The sequence below is a fragment of the Macaca nemestrina genome, chromosome 7, assembly GCF_043159975.1.
Source record: "Macaca nemestrina isolate mMacNem1 chromosome 7, mMacNem.hap1, whole genome shotgun sequence".
Lineage (NCBI taxonomy): Eukaryota > Metazoa > Chordata > Mammalia > Primates > Cercopithecidae > Macaca > Macaca nemestrina.
The window spans coordinates 71,538,427-71,553,881 of record NC_092131.1 but is presented as its reverse complement, the minus strand read 5'-3'; the positions used below and the strand labels follow the sequence as shown (position 1 = coordinate 71,553,881).

The 15,455-nt window shown below is 40.4% G+C and overlaps 1 long non-coding RNA gene across 3 annotated transcripts in view; it reads left to right on the top strand.

Annotated features, from left to right (window-relative positions):
• LOC105478002 (uncharacterized) overlaps positions 1–15,455 on the top strand; it is a 107,368-nt gene that overhangs the window by 74,345 nt on the left and 17,568 nt on the right. For all 3 annotated transcript variants that reach the window (XR_011625936.1, XR_011625937.1, XR_011625935.1), the window contains exon 4: positions 12,928–13,003. This is a non-coding gene — a long non-coding RNA (uncharacterized lncRNA). The remainder of the gene's footprint in view (positions 1–12,927; positions 13,004–15,455) is intronic.

The following is a 15,455-nucleotide window of genomic DNA, read 5'->3' as shown; positions in this document are numbered from 1 at the left end:
CGAGGTCAGGAGATCGAGACCATCCTGGCTAACACAATGAAACCCCGTCTCCACTAAAAATACAAAAAAATTAGCCGGGCGTGGTGGCGGCGCCTGTAGTCCCAGCTACTCGGGAGGCTGAGGCAGGAGAATGGCGTGAACCCGGGAGGCGGAGCTTGCAGTGAGCCGAGATCGCGCCACTGCACTCCAGCCTGGGCGACAGAGCGAGACTCCGCCTCAAAAAAAAAAAAAAAAAAAAAAAAGAAATATGTATGCATAAATATTGCAGCAGTACTTAAAAGAATGGAAAGTTTGAAGCAATCTAAACACCAGGCTTAGGGTATAGTTAAGATAATTGTGTCATCATGAAATGAGGAACTCTATGTAGCTATTTGCATTATGTGTGTACAAAGCATTTGTAATGACACAATAAAGGCTTCAGATATGGTAAACAAACAAAACCCTAGAATATAAAATTCTATCAACAGCATACTAGGAGGAAAGGCCAAGTGCAATGGCTAATGCCTGCGGCGTGGTGGCTCACACCTGTAATCCCAGCACTTTGAGGCTGAGGTGGGCAGATCACTTGAGCTCAGAGTTGAAGACCAGCCTGAGCAACATGGCAAAACCTTGTCTCTACAAAAAATACAAAAATGAGCTGGGCATGGTGGCACACACCTGTAGTCCCATCTACTCGGGACACTGAGGTGGAAGGATTGCTTGAGCCTGGGAGGTTGAGGCTGTGGCAAGTTGAGATCATATCTCTGCCCTCTAGCTTGGGTGACAGAGCAAGACTCTTTCTTAAAAAAGAAGAAGAAAACTAGGAGGAAATGTACTAAAATGTTAATAGTGATTATCTCTGGTGAAATCAAGTATTTTTTTTTTCTGTACAGGTTCCTTTACTTTCCAGATATGACACATTGAGTGCATATTATTTAAGTACTTGGGAAACAAATTTAGGTTTTTAAAATACTGTATGAGATATAAGATAAGTGAACAAAGCTGAAATATAATGTGTAATTTCTTAATTAAACAAAAATACCATTATCTAAAATTTAAAAATTAATGGAATTAGATGAATATAAAAATAGTTAGAATAAGTAGAAGCTGGATGGTTTCATGGGGAGAAAAGTGCATATTAGACGTCAGAAGATTTAGTTAATAATAGTTATGTTAGTAATTGTATAACCCAGGAGAGTCATGTAACCTCTCTTTGTCTATGTTTCTTCATTTGTAAAAACAAATTGGTTGAATCAGGTGATTCCCAAGTTTCCTCCTGACTCTAAAAAGTCAGGAGGACTTTATCCATTGATGTATCCATTATTTATCTCAGATGCATAAAACCCTAGTTTGTAGATAATCTGGCAGCACTGCACGAGGTGCTGAGTGCGAATTCATGGAAACCGCCACATCAACATCAGCAGAAAGTTAGTGACTAATTCTTGAGCTTAGATTTAGTGCAATTGGGAGTAGAAAGAAGAAATTTTAATAGAGAAAGAATGGTGGGAAAGGCATGGAGGTGCTGGGAGAGGCCATGGGCTGGGGAGGAAGACCCTTGTTTAGACAGAAATCAGCTCTGGCCGCAGGATAGGCAGTCAGGGTCGGAGGTTGATTGATCAGTGGTTGAGAGGCTGCCTGACAACTCACCAAAGGAAGAGCAGAGGCTAGAGGGGGTCTGACCTTTCACCCTCAGGCTCCCAGCACAGACTCCCTGGAGACTCAGTGTCTTATCACCCTGTGGAGTTAGAAGTGAATGACTAAAAACAAAGTTCCACCCAGGACATAGGCAAAGGGTAGGTTTTTGACTTGTGCTTAAAAACAAGTGAAAGAAATGTTTTTAACTAGAAAGCAAGCAAGCAAGCAAGCTTTGGGCCCAGAATATAAAAGGGGCAAAGAGAAAAGAGGAGCACTGTGAAATTCAGGAAGCGCTGTGTCCTAATCCTGGCTTTGCTGTGGTCTTGCTGGGTGGCCAGCAAGCCATTCACCCTTTTGAGCCTCATTTTCCTCTCAGTAAAATGGAGATAGCAATGCCTGTTCCCCACATCGTGGAGGGTGTTAGGAGAACCACAAATGCTGTGAGTGAGTGTACTGTATAAATCCAGTGTCTAAAGGTGTATTCATCTTCCTCCTTGAGCCAGGTGGAACTGGTGGGGGTGCAGTGAAGGGAAAGAGAGATACAGAGACAAAGAAGCAGAGAGAGATCAGTGTCCTCTCTGCTGAGGTACCTGTTCCTCTCATCACACTCCTAGATACAGCAGATGTTATACAACATAAATCCTACAGTCTAAATCGAACTGCAAATTCTCTAAATACTTCTGAGTCAAAGAGCATTGAAATTCTAGGAGGAACATTGGATACTTGGAATATTCACATCCTTTTCTCATGTGACAAATAGGAACGCTATTCATTTCATTCTCAATGTCATTTTAATTTGCAGCTAGCTTTAGTCACCATAGCACTTTATTTTGCCTGTAAAGGCTTCTAGTTTAGTGCTAGAAATGTTTTTGTAGTGCAGTGATGTTTGATTAAAATGTCATCAAGAGCATCTTTGGCTACATCTTTGGCTCACCTTGTATTTTTAAAGGGACAAAACGGAAATTCAAGTTTATGTTTCACTTAAAGCTCAGCTCATGCCCTCCTGTAACAATTATTCTCAGAATTTGCATTTGGCTGTGTCCCTTCAGATGCAGCAGGCCTGTTTGTAAACTCCAGCGTGACACAGGAACATGCTGGGTGGAGGTAGTGGTGTATCCTTTTAGGGACAATAATGGCAGCTCATTTCTATTTATGGATTTAATTGATTCTAATCCAGAAGGTTCTGAAATCATGATTCTGTGCCAAATACCTCCCATGAAGGAGGATGGTGTGAAGACCCCTGTCAATCACCCAGCAGAGGCGATGAGCGCCAGAGTATTTCTGATTTTAAGGAGCCCCTTTAATCCAATCAATTGCAGAGATTCTTACTTCCCCTGAGCCATGCATGCATTAATTCTATAAGAACACCTTTTCCATTAAAGAAACTGATTGCAAACTTCCCTTCTAATTGTGAAAATGCTCACCTGCTCAAAGTAAACAGTTCAGGAAAGATACCTTCATTTTGCTTCAGTTATTTAAGTGAGGAGAGTGGAGTTTCAGCAGAAGTTTAAGAAGTTAAAATTCAGCACCCATTCACAGTCATAAATACAGCAATTCATGCCTGAAGGGAGCATAGAAACTACAAAATAATCTTGTCCCCATCAGCCACTTTTCAGGGACCTCAGTTTTTTTGGTTGGTTACAATTCCTAAGTAAGGGAGTAGTGGGAAGATGAGTGTAAGGAGACATTGAGCTCATTATTAAAAAGGAATGATTATCAAAAACTGGAGACACAATTTGGGAGGCCAAGGCAGGCGGATTGCTTGAGCCCAGGAGTTCAAGAAACATGGCAAAACCACCACTCTATTAAAAAAATACAAAAATTAGCCAGGTGTGGTGGGGCGTGCCTATGGTCCCAGCTACTTGGGAGGCTAAGGTGGGAGGATCACCTGAGCCCAGGGAGATTGAGGCTGCAGTGAGCTGTGATTGCACCACTGCATTCTAACCTGGGTGATAAAGTGAGACCCTGTCTCGAGAAAAAAAAAAAAAAAAAAATTGGAGACAATCGAAAAATGCAGGAGTTGGATAATTAATTAATTAATTATTGATTTTAGTATAATTATATGCTGGAATACTATGTAATCATTAAAAACCATGTTTTACGAAGAACGTATAATGAGTTGGGAAAATGTTCGTGACACAGTATGAAATGAAAAAAGTAGTATGCGAAATTGTGTGTATAATTTTTTAACAATTGGTAGGCCTAGAGAAAAGACTGCTCTGCAGCAGTTCAAAAGAATGAAGTAAATTTAGCTACTCATACGGGCAGATCCCTAAAACCTGACGTTACATCATGAAATCATGTTTCAAAATAATGTACAGCACAATCCTATTTGGGGGGCATGTTGGATGGGGAAGGTTGAAAGGGGCTATAATGTCCTCTATATAATTTGAATATCTGTAATAAGAATATATTTGTATATTATGAAATTTAAGATCACATTTTTAAAATCTGGAGTGGGGGAAGGAAGGGAGAAAAAATACTGGAAATGACTACAGTATTCACATCCCTTCCATTCCATATTGCCTTTCTAGTCACCTGTCCCATGGTGCTATGGGGTCAGTGTACTGCGAGGGAAAAAGGAGGGGAGAGCAGGGGCTGGGAGATGGGGTGGTTGTCTTTATTAAGAAACAGTAAGGCTCCAAGTTCTGCAATGGAAATCAGGCACCAGGCCAGCAAATCAGGTGGTGAGGGAGACAGCACCATCAACTGATCTTAAAAGGTCTGCAGCTTCTTTGCAGCTGTGGTTCATAACACAGTCTATTTAGGAACTAAACGGATGGATTCCAAGGCCTAGCCCCAGAGACTGGGACCTAGGACATCTGGAGTGTGCCCACAAATTCTGCATTTTTACAAGAAAATGTCCCATGTCATTCTTAGACCACTTCTTGAAGCACCTTGCTCTAGAGATGTTATGGAGCCAGAAATCAAAGCGTGAAGTGCCACCCTCTCCCTTTCCAATTTGCCAGACCACCCTCTAAATCCTTTTTTTCTTTCAGAGTTGTTCATTATGCTCATTTAAAGCCAGTTCCACTAGATTAATATGTTTGGTGGGGGTTGGAGGCAGGTAAGGTCATGCAGCGTGACTGGGCTGGGGAGAGTAGAGGAGAGGCAGAGGTGGCCCAGTGAAAAGGAGGGGCAGCCGCCGCAAGAATGTTGTGAAGTTTAAAAATCAATAAAAATGCTCTTCTCTCCACATATGACCCTGCCAAACATATGACATAACTGGAAGACCTGTTAAGTAACAGTCATTGTCACAGGATTATAGTGAAAATAATTATAGCATCTGAGAGTGAGCACCCAGGCCCTGATCATTAGCTTAGCTAAGAGAAAATGCTGTCAGTCGGCCTTGGGTCAAGAAGAACTGCAATAATCAGGTTTCTTCTTGAAGGGTTTTGTCCAGTTTCCCTAGAAAGCAAAACGAAGGTCCTATGTCGCCACCTAGAGTCCAAAGCGTGGAAGTACTGGCTAAGGAAATTCAAATAGATCCGGCTCTTTGGAGAAATGTCTCTGTCCAAGTTTAATGACCGCACCGGCTTCAGGCTTACCAATCCAGTCAGTCGTTTTTCACAGGACAAGAATATGAGTCTGAACTCAAGTCTCCATTATGACCAGATTGTTTTAGGATGAAAAAAACATGAGCATTCTTAAACCTTCACTAAATGGGTAAGAGTTCAAGTGTGTGGGGGATGGGTCGGGGAAGTAGGGTTGGTCTTAACTGCTACTCTAAGTGGATGATCTTAGGAAAATCTTACTTAACCCCTTAGAGACACTTTCTCTGTTATAAAATGAGAGGACTGAACTAACTTGTCAACACTATAAGTCTTCTAAGACCTCAAATGTTGTGATTCTATAGTAAACTAGAGTCTATTTAAACCGAGCCATTAGTCAAAAAAAAAAAAAAAAAAAAAAAAGGCACAGTATGCAAAAACTATTGGTACCCTGCACTTGTGAATGTGACTTTCTCCATCAAGGAACCTATGTCTTTTCTGCCCTCTAGAGCTCTGCCTGAAAACTGCATGGATTTTATATAAAAATCCCCCAAATGAGAGGCTTCCTTGCTTAAGAGTTGGAGGCTGGCAACTCCCTGAAGTCCAAGGCACACTTTTTTTTTCTGCAGCATATTATTCACTCCTTCTATTCTTGCTTCATACACATATTCTGATCCAATTCCGTTCAATTCAACCATTTATTCCAGAGTTCTCTCCCAGCTCTCCCTGTTTATGGCTTTCAGCTGTTTGAAGTAAAATCCACACCATTTATTTGGACAAAGGGGCCAATTCTTCTAAAGGATCTTCTGCTCCATAAATGTTTTTCCTCTGATTAAGTTGTACAGTGGCACTAAGGAGGATTATCTGTTCTAATTTCTGGAGCCAATGCTTACAAAAAGTAATCCCAGCTTCTTTTCTTGTGTCACTTCCAAGAAATGTGTGCACGAAAACCCCTGTTGTATGACAGTATAAGAACTCTGCTACCAGACTGCCAAAGAAACACAGGACTGCTAAGTGTGAGTTCAACAGCCTAGTGAGCAGAGGAGCCACATTGTCAGTCTTTCTTCTGGAGTTAGGTTTTAGTTCTGAATTACCGCAGAACCATAGCCAAGCTGTGATCCATCTGATCTGCTAGTTGGTGGGTTGTACCTAAAGCAAAGTTTGGAGAAAAGTGGCAACAGTGCCTTTTGCCAGTTGCATCTTTCTTAACTCTAGCGAAATCTCCATTTTAGGCAAGAACAGTACTGTTCAGTTAGGGTTTTCCCTGAGTGGGACTCCTGCTGTTGATAAAACAACAGTGTAAAACAGCAGTGATCTGTTTCAAAATTTATACCAGAAATAAAAGTGTGATAGTGACCTATTATAAAGGCAAATACTGAATGAGATCAGTTTGAAGATGCCTAGAATTTACGCAAAGGCCCTTTCAGGATTACTGCTGAAGAGGAGGTCCGAGACTCCTTACCTAATCTATAGCCTCATTCAAAGTCTGATCTGCGTCTGGGCCAGACCCCTGCAGGGTGTGAAGCCAGGCACAGTGGAGACCACACAAAGTTTTTTAGGCACCAGTGCATCAAGGAATGAAGGAAGCATCAGAGAAAATATTTTCAGAGCTGTAAATGTTCTTTACTGTTTCTAGTCCTTAAATGACCTTACCATGGTTAATCTTAAGAGATTATTGGTATTTATTGTAACTGTAAAAGGACTGCCCTTAAATTTGGCTTTTATTACTTACCCAGTAATGCAGCTACTGGATCAGCCTAATCATAGTAGTTTCCATTTTTCAGCCAAGGCGTATTTTTAAATCCTCAGAGAACAGAAACTATCAAGTAACCTCACCTGTTTGCAAGAACCTGCTCTCTGTTGCTGGCCATGTGTTCTGCTTTTATGCCCCAGTCCCACCCCTAATCCCACCAGAGTCCTGACCCATTTTCCCTGGCATGGTCTAGGGGAACATCCTTCATTCTACTCAGCTAGACCATGCTGACTTCAGGAGGACAGACTGGAGGAGCAAGCCATGGACGCAATCTGTCCGTGCAGAAAAGAGTGGAATTAGCACCCTCTGTTGACTGCATCTTTGCATTGGACATTACCTAAAACCTTGTTCCAAGCATCAAGAAATGTAGGTTTGTAGCAGACTTGAAAAAAGAGGCAGAGATAGAGATACCTTATGGCAGACACTACTGCTCCTTGTGATTTTTCCAGGTCTTCTCTTCTTCCAAATGCTTATGACAATTGCTCCTCCTCATTCCCGCCAAGTCAAGTGACCATGTGACTTGCTTTGGCCAATGAAATGTGAGAGGACATGAAGACTATCTCTTCAGTGTGGAAGCATTCATGAGTTGTGTAACATTTTCAGTGCTCTTCATCCCCTGCGTGGGAGATCATGTCAATGCAGCAAGGCTGCAAGATCAAAGTAACCTGGAATATTGAGCCACCATGCAAAGGACAGCTTACTAGAGCATTGATGGGACCCATAAAGGACTTCACATTAGTGAGAAGCAAACCCTTGTTGTTTAAGCCACTGATGTTCTGGCACTGTTTGTTACTGCAGCGTACCTAGGCTCTCTTGATTGGTACATGCCTTCATGCTCCTGTAAAATGAAACTCTTCAGTGTGAACATCATTCTCCTTGACAAGGGAGACAGAAACAATCAGAAGTTCATATTTCTCTCTGATCTTGAGAAACATGACAACAGCCCAACTATTGGGCTTACCCATATCTTGCTCCAAAAATTATGTCCTAGCTCTAAAAATTAAATTCCCTTTTAGCGATCTTCTGTACATTTTTCTACACTTCCCTCACTGGGGATATCAGCTTTTCCAACCCTGTCATTACATGTCCGTGCCACCCTCTTAAGTTTGTACTTAATATTATGTCTCCCCTTGCCGCTACTTTCCATGATTTGTACATGTTTTCAAGTCTAGGCTCACCAGGGTTTCTTTGTGAACTCCTCTTTATTCTGTGTCAGGGTCTGAACAACTGCATTTTTTAGAGTTCTCGACATTCTTAAGAAGCCTTCCTTTTTAGAGATTCATGTGATAGAACAATGCCTTTTTTGCCCTTTTATGCATTAAAATCAGTTTTCCTTAAGAATAGGACATGTTCTTGCTGAGATGCCCTGGACACTACAGCAAAGTCTGGAGAAAAACACAAGGATACCAACATCTATCAGATATGTTAAGAACTACTGGCTCAAGATGGTTTACAATTTCAGCATTAGATCACATTCTATTCCTTTTGTTGGCATCGTATCTTTGGTTGGGTTTTCAGTGATTGCTGTCGTAAAAAGCAAGTGTCATTGAAAATCAATGTAGAGCAGGAAATGAGCATGGTAGTGTCCTATATGAGTCCAGAGTTTGAGAAGTTGTACAGTGCCAAACATGTATACTTAGTAATTGTGGGTTATTTAAAAATGAAATAAGTACATTTTCTTTCAATTAATGTGTAACATTTTTTCCAAAAATGACTAAGTTGTTAGAGCATAAATACTTCTTATGTTGTTTGACCCTAAATATTTATAATACAGGAAACTGAAAAAAAAATCATTGAGACATTGAGGGCATTATGAACTAAGAAAATGCGGTAACCTCTGGTCTAGGGACACATCAAACCATACTCAATCTTGTCCTGTTATGTCCTCAAAAACACACGTTCAGTCGTTTCCAAAATCAGTGCTGGGAGAACTAGATAGCCACATGCAAAATAACAGTGTTGGACCTTTACCCACATGTAGAAATTAACTCAAAGTGGATCAAAGACCCAAATAAAGAGCTAAAACTAGAAAACCCTTAGAAGAAAATAGAAGTAAATCTTCATGACCTTAGATATAAAAATAGTGTATTAGATATGGCACCAGAAGCACAAACAAAGACACATTGCATTTTGTCAAAATTTTGTGCATCAAAGGACACTATCAAGAGAATGAAAAGGCTATTCACAGAATGGAAGAAAATATTTGCAAATCATATTTAGTCATATATCTAATAAGGGTCTAGTATCCAGAATATATAAACATTTCCTACAATTCAACAAAAAGATAAACAACCCAATTTGAAAATGGGCAGAGGACTTTAGATATTTCACCAAAGACATAAAAAAAGCCAACAAGCATATGAAAAGATGCTCAATATGTTAGTCATCAATCAAAACCCAATGTGACACCACCTCATGTCCACAAGTTTGGCTAACACGGTGAAACCCCATCTCTACTAAAAATACAAAAACAAAATTAGCCACGTGTGGTAGAGGGTGCCTCTAGTCCCAGCTACTTGGGAGGCTGCAATGAGAGAATGGCATGAACCTGGGAGGCAGAGCTTGCAGTGAGCCGAAATCGTGCCAGCCTGGGCAACAGAGTGAGACTCCATCTAAAAAAATAAAAAAATTAAAAATAAGAAGTGTTAATTGCTACAAAGAGCATAAAAACACCTAAGAATATAGCTAACAAGGAAAGTGAAGGACCTCTTCAAGGAGAACTAGAAGCCACTGCTCAAGGAAATAAGAGAGAACACAAACAAGTGGAAAAACATTCCATGCTCATGGCTAAGAAGAATTAATATTATGAAAATGGCCATACTGCTCAAAGTAATTTATAATTTCAATGCTATTCCCTTAAAACTACCATTGACATTCTTCACAGAATTAGAAAAAAACTACTTTAAAATTCATACGGAACCAAAAAAGAGCCTATACTATACTACAAGGAGGCATCATGCTACCCGACTTCAAACTATGCTACACGGCTACAGTAACCAAAACAGCATGGTACTGGTACAAAAACAGACACATAGACCAATGGAACAGAATAGAGATTTCAGAAATAAGACCACACACCTACAACCATCTGATCTTTGACAAACCTGACATAAACAAGCAATGGAGAAAGGATTTTCTATTTAATAAACAGTGCTGGGAAAACTAGCTAGCCATATGCAGAAAATTGAAACTCGACCCCTTCCTTACACGTCATACAAAAATTAACTCAAGATGGATTAAAGACTTAAATGTAAAACCCAAAACTATAAAAACCGTAGAAAAAAATCTAGGCAATACCATTCAGGACATAGGCATGGGCAAAGATTTCATGACAAAAACATCAAAAGCAATTGCAACAAAAGGAAAAATTGACAAATGGGCTATAATTAAACTAAAGAGCTTCTGTACAGCAAAAGAAACTATCATCAGAGTGAACAGACAACCTACAGGATGGAGAAAATTTGTGCAATCTATCCATCTGACAAAAGTCCAATATCTAGAACCTACAAGGAACTTAAACAAATTTACAAGAAAAAACCAACCCCATTAAAAAGTGAGCAAAGGACATCAACAGACACTTTTCAAAAGAAGACTTTTATGTGACCAATAAACATGAAAAAAGCTCAACATCACTGATCATTAGAGAAATGCAAATCAAAACTACAATGAGATACCATCTCATGCCAGTCAGAATGGCGATTATTAAAACGTCAAGAAACAACAGATGCTGGTGAGGCTGTGGAGAAATGAAAACACTTTTACACTGTTGGTGGGAATGTAAATTAGTTCAACCATTGTGGAAGACAGTGTGGCAATCCTCAAAGACCTAGACCCAGAAATACCCTTTGACCCAGCAATCCCATTACTGAACATATACTCAAAGGACTGTAAATCATTCTGTTGTAAAGATACATGCACATGTGTGTTCACTGCAGCACTATTCACAATAGCAAAGACATGGAATCAACCCACATGCCCATCCATGATAGACTGGATAAAGAAAATGTGGTGCATATACACCATGGAATACTATGCAGCCATGAAAAGGAATGAGATCGTGTTTTTTGCAGGACCTGGATGGAGCTCGAAGCCATTATCCTCAGCAAACTAACACAGGGACAGAAAACCAAACACTGCATGTTCTCACTTAAAAGTGGGAGCTGAACAATGAGAATACGTGGACACAGGGAGGGAAACAATACACACTGGGGTCTGTCATGGGGGCAGGGGAAGAGAGAGCATCAGGATAATTAGCTAATGCATGAGGAGCTTAATACCTAGGTGATGGGTTGATAGGCACAGCAAACCACCATGGCACACGTTTACCTATGTAACAAACCTGTGCATCCTGCACATGTATCCCAGAACTTTAAAATAAAATTAAATTAAAATGACAAGTGTTGATAAGGATGTGGAGAAATTAGAACCTTTGTTCATTGCTGGTAGGAACGTAAAATGGTGCAGTTGATGTGGAACACAATGTGGTAGTTCCTCAAAAGGCTAAACATGGAATTACCAAATAACTCTGCAATTCCACTTCTCTCTATGTACCCAAAATATCTGAAAACAAGTATTCAAGCAAATATTTGTACAAAATGTTCATAGCAGTACTATTCACAATAACTAAAAGGTGGGAACAACCCAAGTGTTCATCAGCTAATGAATGGATAAACAAAATGTGGTATATCTGTATAATGGAATATTACTCAGCCATAAAAAGGAATGAAGTGCTGATACATGATACAACATGGATAATCTTCGAAAGCATTATAGTAACTGAAAGAAGCCGGATAAAAAGGTTACATATTGTTTAATTCCCTTTATATAAAATATTCAGGACAGGCCTCTGTTCTGAATATTTTATATTCTGTCTCCATGGAGAAAGAAAGCAGATTAATCGTTACTAGGGGCAGGGAAAGAGGGAATAAGTGACTGCCTAACGAACACAGGATTTTCTTTTCTGATGATGAAAATTTCTTAGAACTAGATAGAAGTTGTCTTAGTCTGTTTTGTGTTGCTATAACAGAATACCTGAGACTGGATAATTTATAAAGAAAAGAGGTTAATTTAGCTCAAGGACCTGCAGGCTTGGAAGTTCAAGGATATGGCCCTGGCCTCCCGTAAGTGCTTTTGTCCTGCATTATAGCATGGCAGAGAAGGTCAAAAGGAAAGCAGACACATGCCAAGAGGGACTAGACGAGGAAAATCTTGCTTTTTAACAATTCTTTCTTGAAGGAACTCATCCATTCCTAGAGAATTAATCTAGTCTCATGAGAGCAAGAACTCATTACTGCAAGAAGGATACCAAGCAATTTGTGAAGGATTCACCCCCATGATCCAAACACCTCCCACTAGGCCCCACCTCCCCAAACCACCACACCGGGGATCAAATTTCAAATTTGGTGGGGACAAATACACTATATCCAAAACATACCAGAAGTGATGGTTGCACATTATGAATGTGCTAAATGCCACTGAATTGTACACTTTAAAATGGTTTATGGTTAATTTCATGTTATATAAATTTAACCTCAATTAAATGTACACACACACACACACACACACACAGAGAGAGAGAGAGAGACAGAGGGGCGGGGGAGCATGGTCATCCTCAAGGTTTCTGTAACTTCTACTCTGCCAGTAATTTCCCACTTGCTGGTAGAATTAAAGGTCCATCATATCAGGGACATTAGTTATTTTCCTACCCTGTAAGACAGGGGCTCTTAACCTTTAAGTTCACCTTCAAGGGGTCAAAAGACCCCTTGAAGTTATACGTAAAAATTTAAGTCTATGGGCATTTTTCTGGGATGAGAGACCACACAGTGTTAAAAATGGAAGTTTCAACACCATGACACAGACAACATCTTCCAAAGTAAGGAAGAAGTCTCCCAAAGGAGATGCCCAAAAACTGGTTAAACAACTCTAAATCCTTCAGGCACATACAGAAGGTTGGAGGGTGATGGGTAAGAAAGGTGATTTTTAAGAAAGAATATTTGGAGATGCCTATTTGTGTGCTTTGAGGCACTGTTCCACAAGCAGGAATGGAAATTGCTTCGTCTTTCATTTCAGATTGAGAGGGACTCCTTAAAAGAACACTCACAGAGCTGAACTCCCCAGTCTGAATCCTACCTGTAAGATCTACAAGGTAAGATATGGCCTGGGTACCCTCTTGGGTGACAGCATAAAGGAGAAGGGCCTGGTTTGAATCCCAACACTGCCTGAGTTTGTTAAGAGTAAACTTGTCTGAGTGTTTCCTGTGGCCAGCTGTGGGCCATGCACAGGAGAGACAGCTGGGGCTCAGTCTGGAGAACTTGCTGGAGAATTGTTCAAACTCATCTAGAAGCTCCTGGTATCCTAAAAACCCAGTGCTGAGGAAGGGGTGTTACCAGCCAGTGAAGAAGCACATGCCCTCACCAAGGGAATCCCAGGGAAGAGGTCCCTAACAATTGGGAGGAACCCCCCAAAACCTGCAAAAATACAAGAGGAACCAGGTTTCTCACTGTTGGAGTGGGAGGTTACAGAGAAGCAAGGGGACGAGTCTAGACTGATTTGTGTGGTTATGGGTTAGAGTAGGAAACACTATAAACTATGTTTGGCTAAATACAGATGGTTACTGCTATCATTTGGTTGGTTTGACCCCTCCAAATCTCATGTTGAACATTGGGGCCTGATGGCAGGTGTTTGGGTTATGGGGGCAGGTCCCTTATTAATGGCTTGGTGCTGCCCTGGAAGTAATGAGTGATTTCTCACTCTATTAGCTCCTGTAAGAGCTGGTTGTTAAAAAGAATCTAGCACCTCCTGTCTCCCTCCTTTGCTTCCTCTCTTGCCATGTGATCTCTGCACATGCCAGCTCCCGTTTCCCCTTCCACCATGAGGGGAAGCAGCCTGAGGTCTCACCAAAAGCAAACGCTGGTGCCATGTTTCTTGCATAGCCTGCAGAACTGTGAACCAAATAAACCTCCTTTCTTTATAAATTCCCTGACCTTAGGTATTCTTCTATAGCAAAACAAAAGACTAAGACAGTTACATATAGAATTATTTATAGATATGTATATAAATATGGGTTAGGGAACTAGGTTTGGGATATATGGGAACTCTACTATCTTTGACGTTTCTCATATATGTAAAACTATTCTAAATGAAAAGTTTATTAAAAATCAATTGTAGGACTGGGCATGGTGGCACATGTCTGTGATATCAGCACTTTGGGAGACTGACAGAGGAGAACTGCTTAAGGCCAAGAGTTTCAGACCAGCCTAGAAAACATAGTGAGACCCTATCTCTACAAAAATAAATTAATTGGGCATGGTGCTGCATTCCTGTAGTCCTAGCTACTTGGGAGGCTGAGATGGGATGAGCACTTGAACCCAGGAGTTTGAGGCTACAGTGAGCTATGATTGCACCACTGCACTCCAGCCTGGGTGACAGAGCAAGATGCTGTCTCTGGAAAAAGAAAAAAAAAAAGAAAAGAAAAGCCAGGTGCAGTGGCTCACGCCTGTAATCCCAGCACTTTGGGAGGCTGAGGTGGGTGGATCACAAGGCCAGGAGTTTGAGACCAGCCTGGCAAACATAGTGAAACCCTGTCTCTACTAAAAATACAAAAAGTAGCTGGGTGTGGTGGCGGGCACCTGTAATCCCAGCTACTTGGGAGGGTGAGGCAGGAGAATCATTTGAACCTGGGAGGCAGAGGTTGCAGTGAGCTGAGATCATGCCATTGCATTCCAGCATGGGTGACAAGAGTGAAATTCCATCTCAAAAAAACAAAAACAAAAACAAAAACAAACCAAAGCAATTGTATGGCTTAATATCCAAAATACACAAACAACTTTTACAACTCAATAGCAAAACAAGAACAACAACAATGAATAATCCAATCTTGAATAGACATTTCTCAAAAAGACATACAGATAGCCAACAAGTATATGAAAATATGCTCAACATCACTCATCATCAGGGTAATTCACATCAAAACCATAATGAGATATTGCCTCACACCTGTTATGATGAATATTACCAAAAAAAAAAAACCCCACAAATAACAAATATTGGCAAGAATGTGGAAAAATTGGAACCCTTGTACACTTCGGGTGGGGATATAAAATGGTGCAGCTGCTATGGAAAACAGTATATTTTTTTGAGGTTCCTCAAAAAAATAAAAATCGAACTACATATGATCCAGCAATCCCACTTCTGTGGTATCCAAAATAATTGAAGTTAGGATCTTGCAGAGATATTTGCACTCCCATGTTTACTGTAGAATTATTCACTATAGCCAAGAGGTGAAAACAAAATAAATGTCCTTTGATGGATGAATGGATACAGAAAATCTCACCATTATATACATACAGTGGAATATTGTTCAGCCATAAAAAGATGAAAATCCTGTCATATGCTAGCACGTGTCTGAAACTTGAGTACATTATACTATTTGGTTGGTGCAAAAGTAATTTTTGCTGTCACTTTTGTACCAGCCAAATAAGGGAAATGCACCAGTCACAGAAGAAATAGTGCATGGTTCCATTTACATGAGTTATCTAAAGTAGTCAAACTCATAGAAGCACAGAGCAGAGTGGTGATTATCAGGGGCAGGAAGGAGA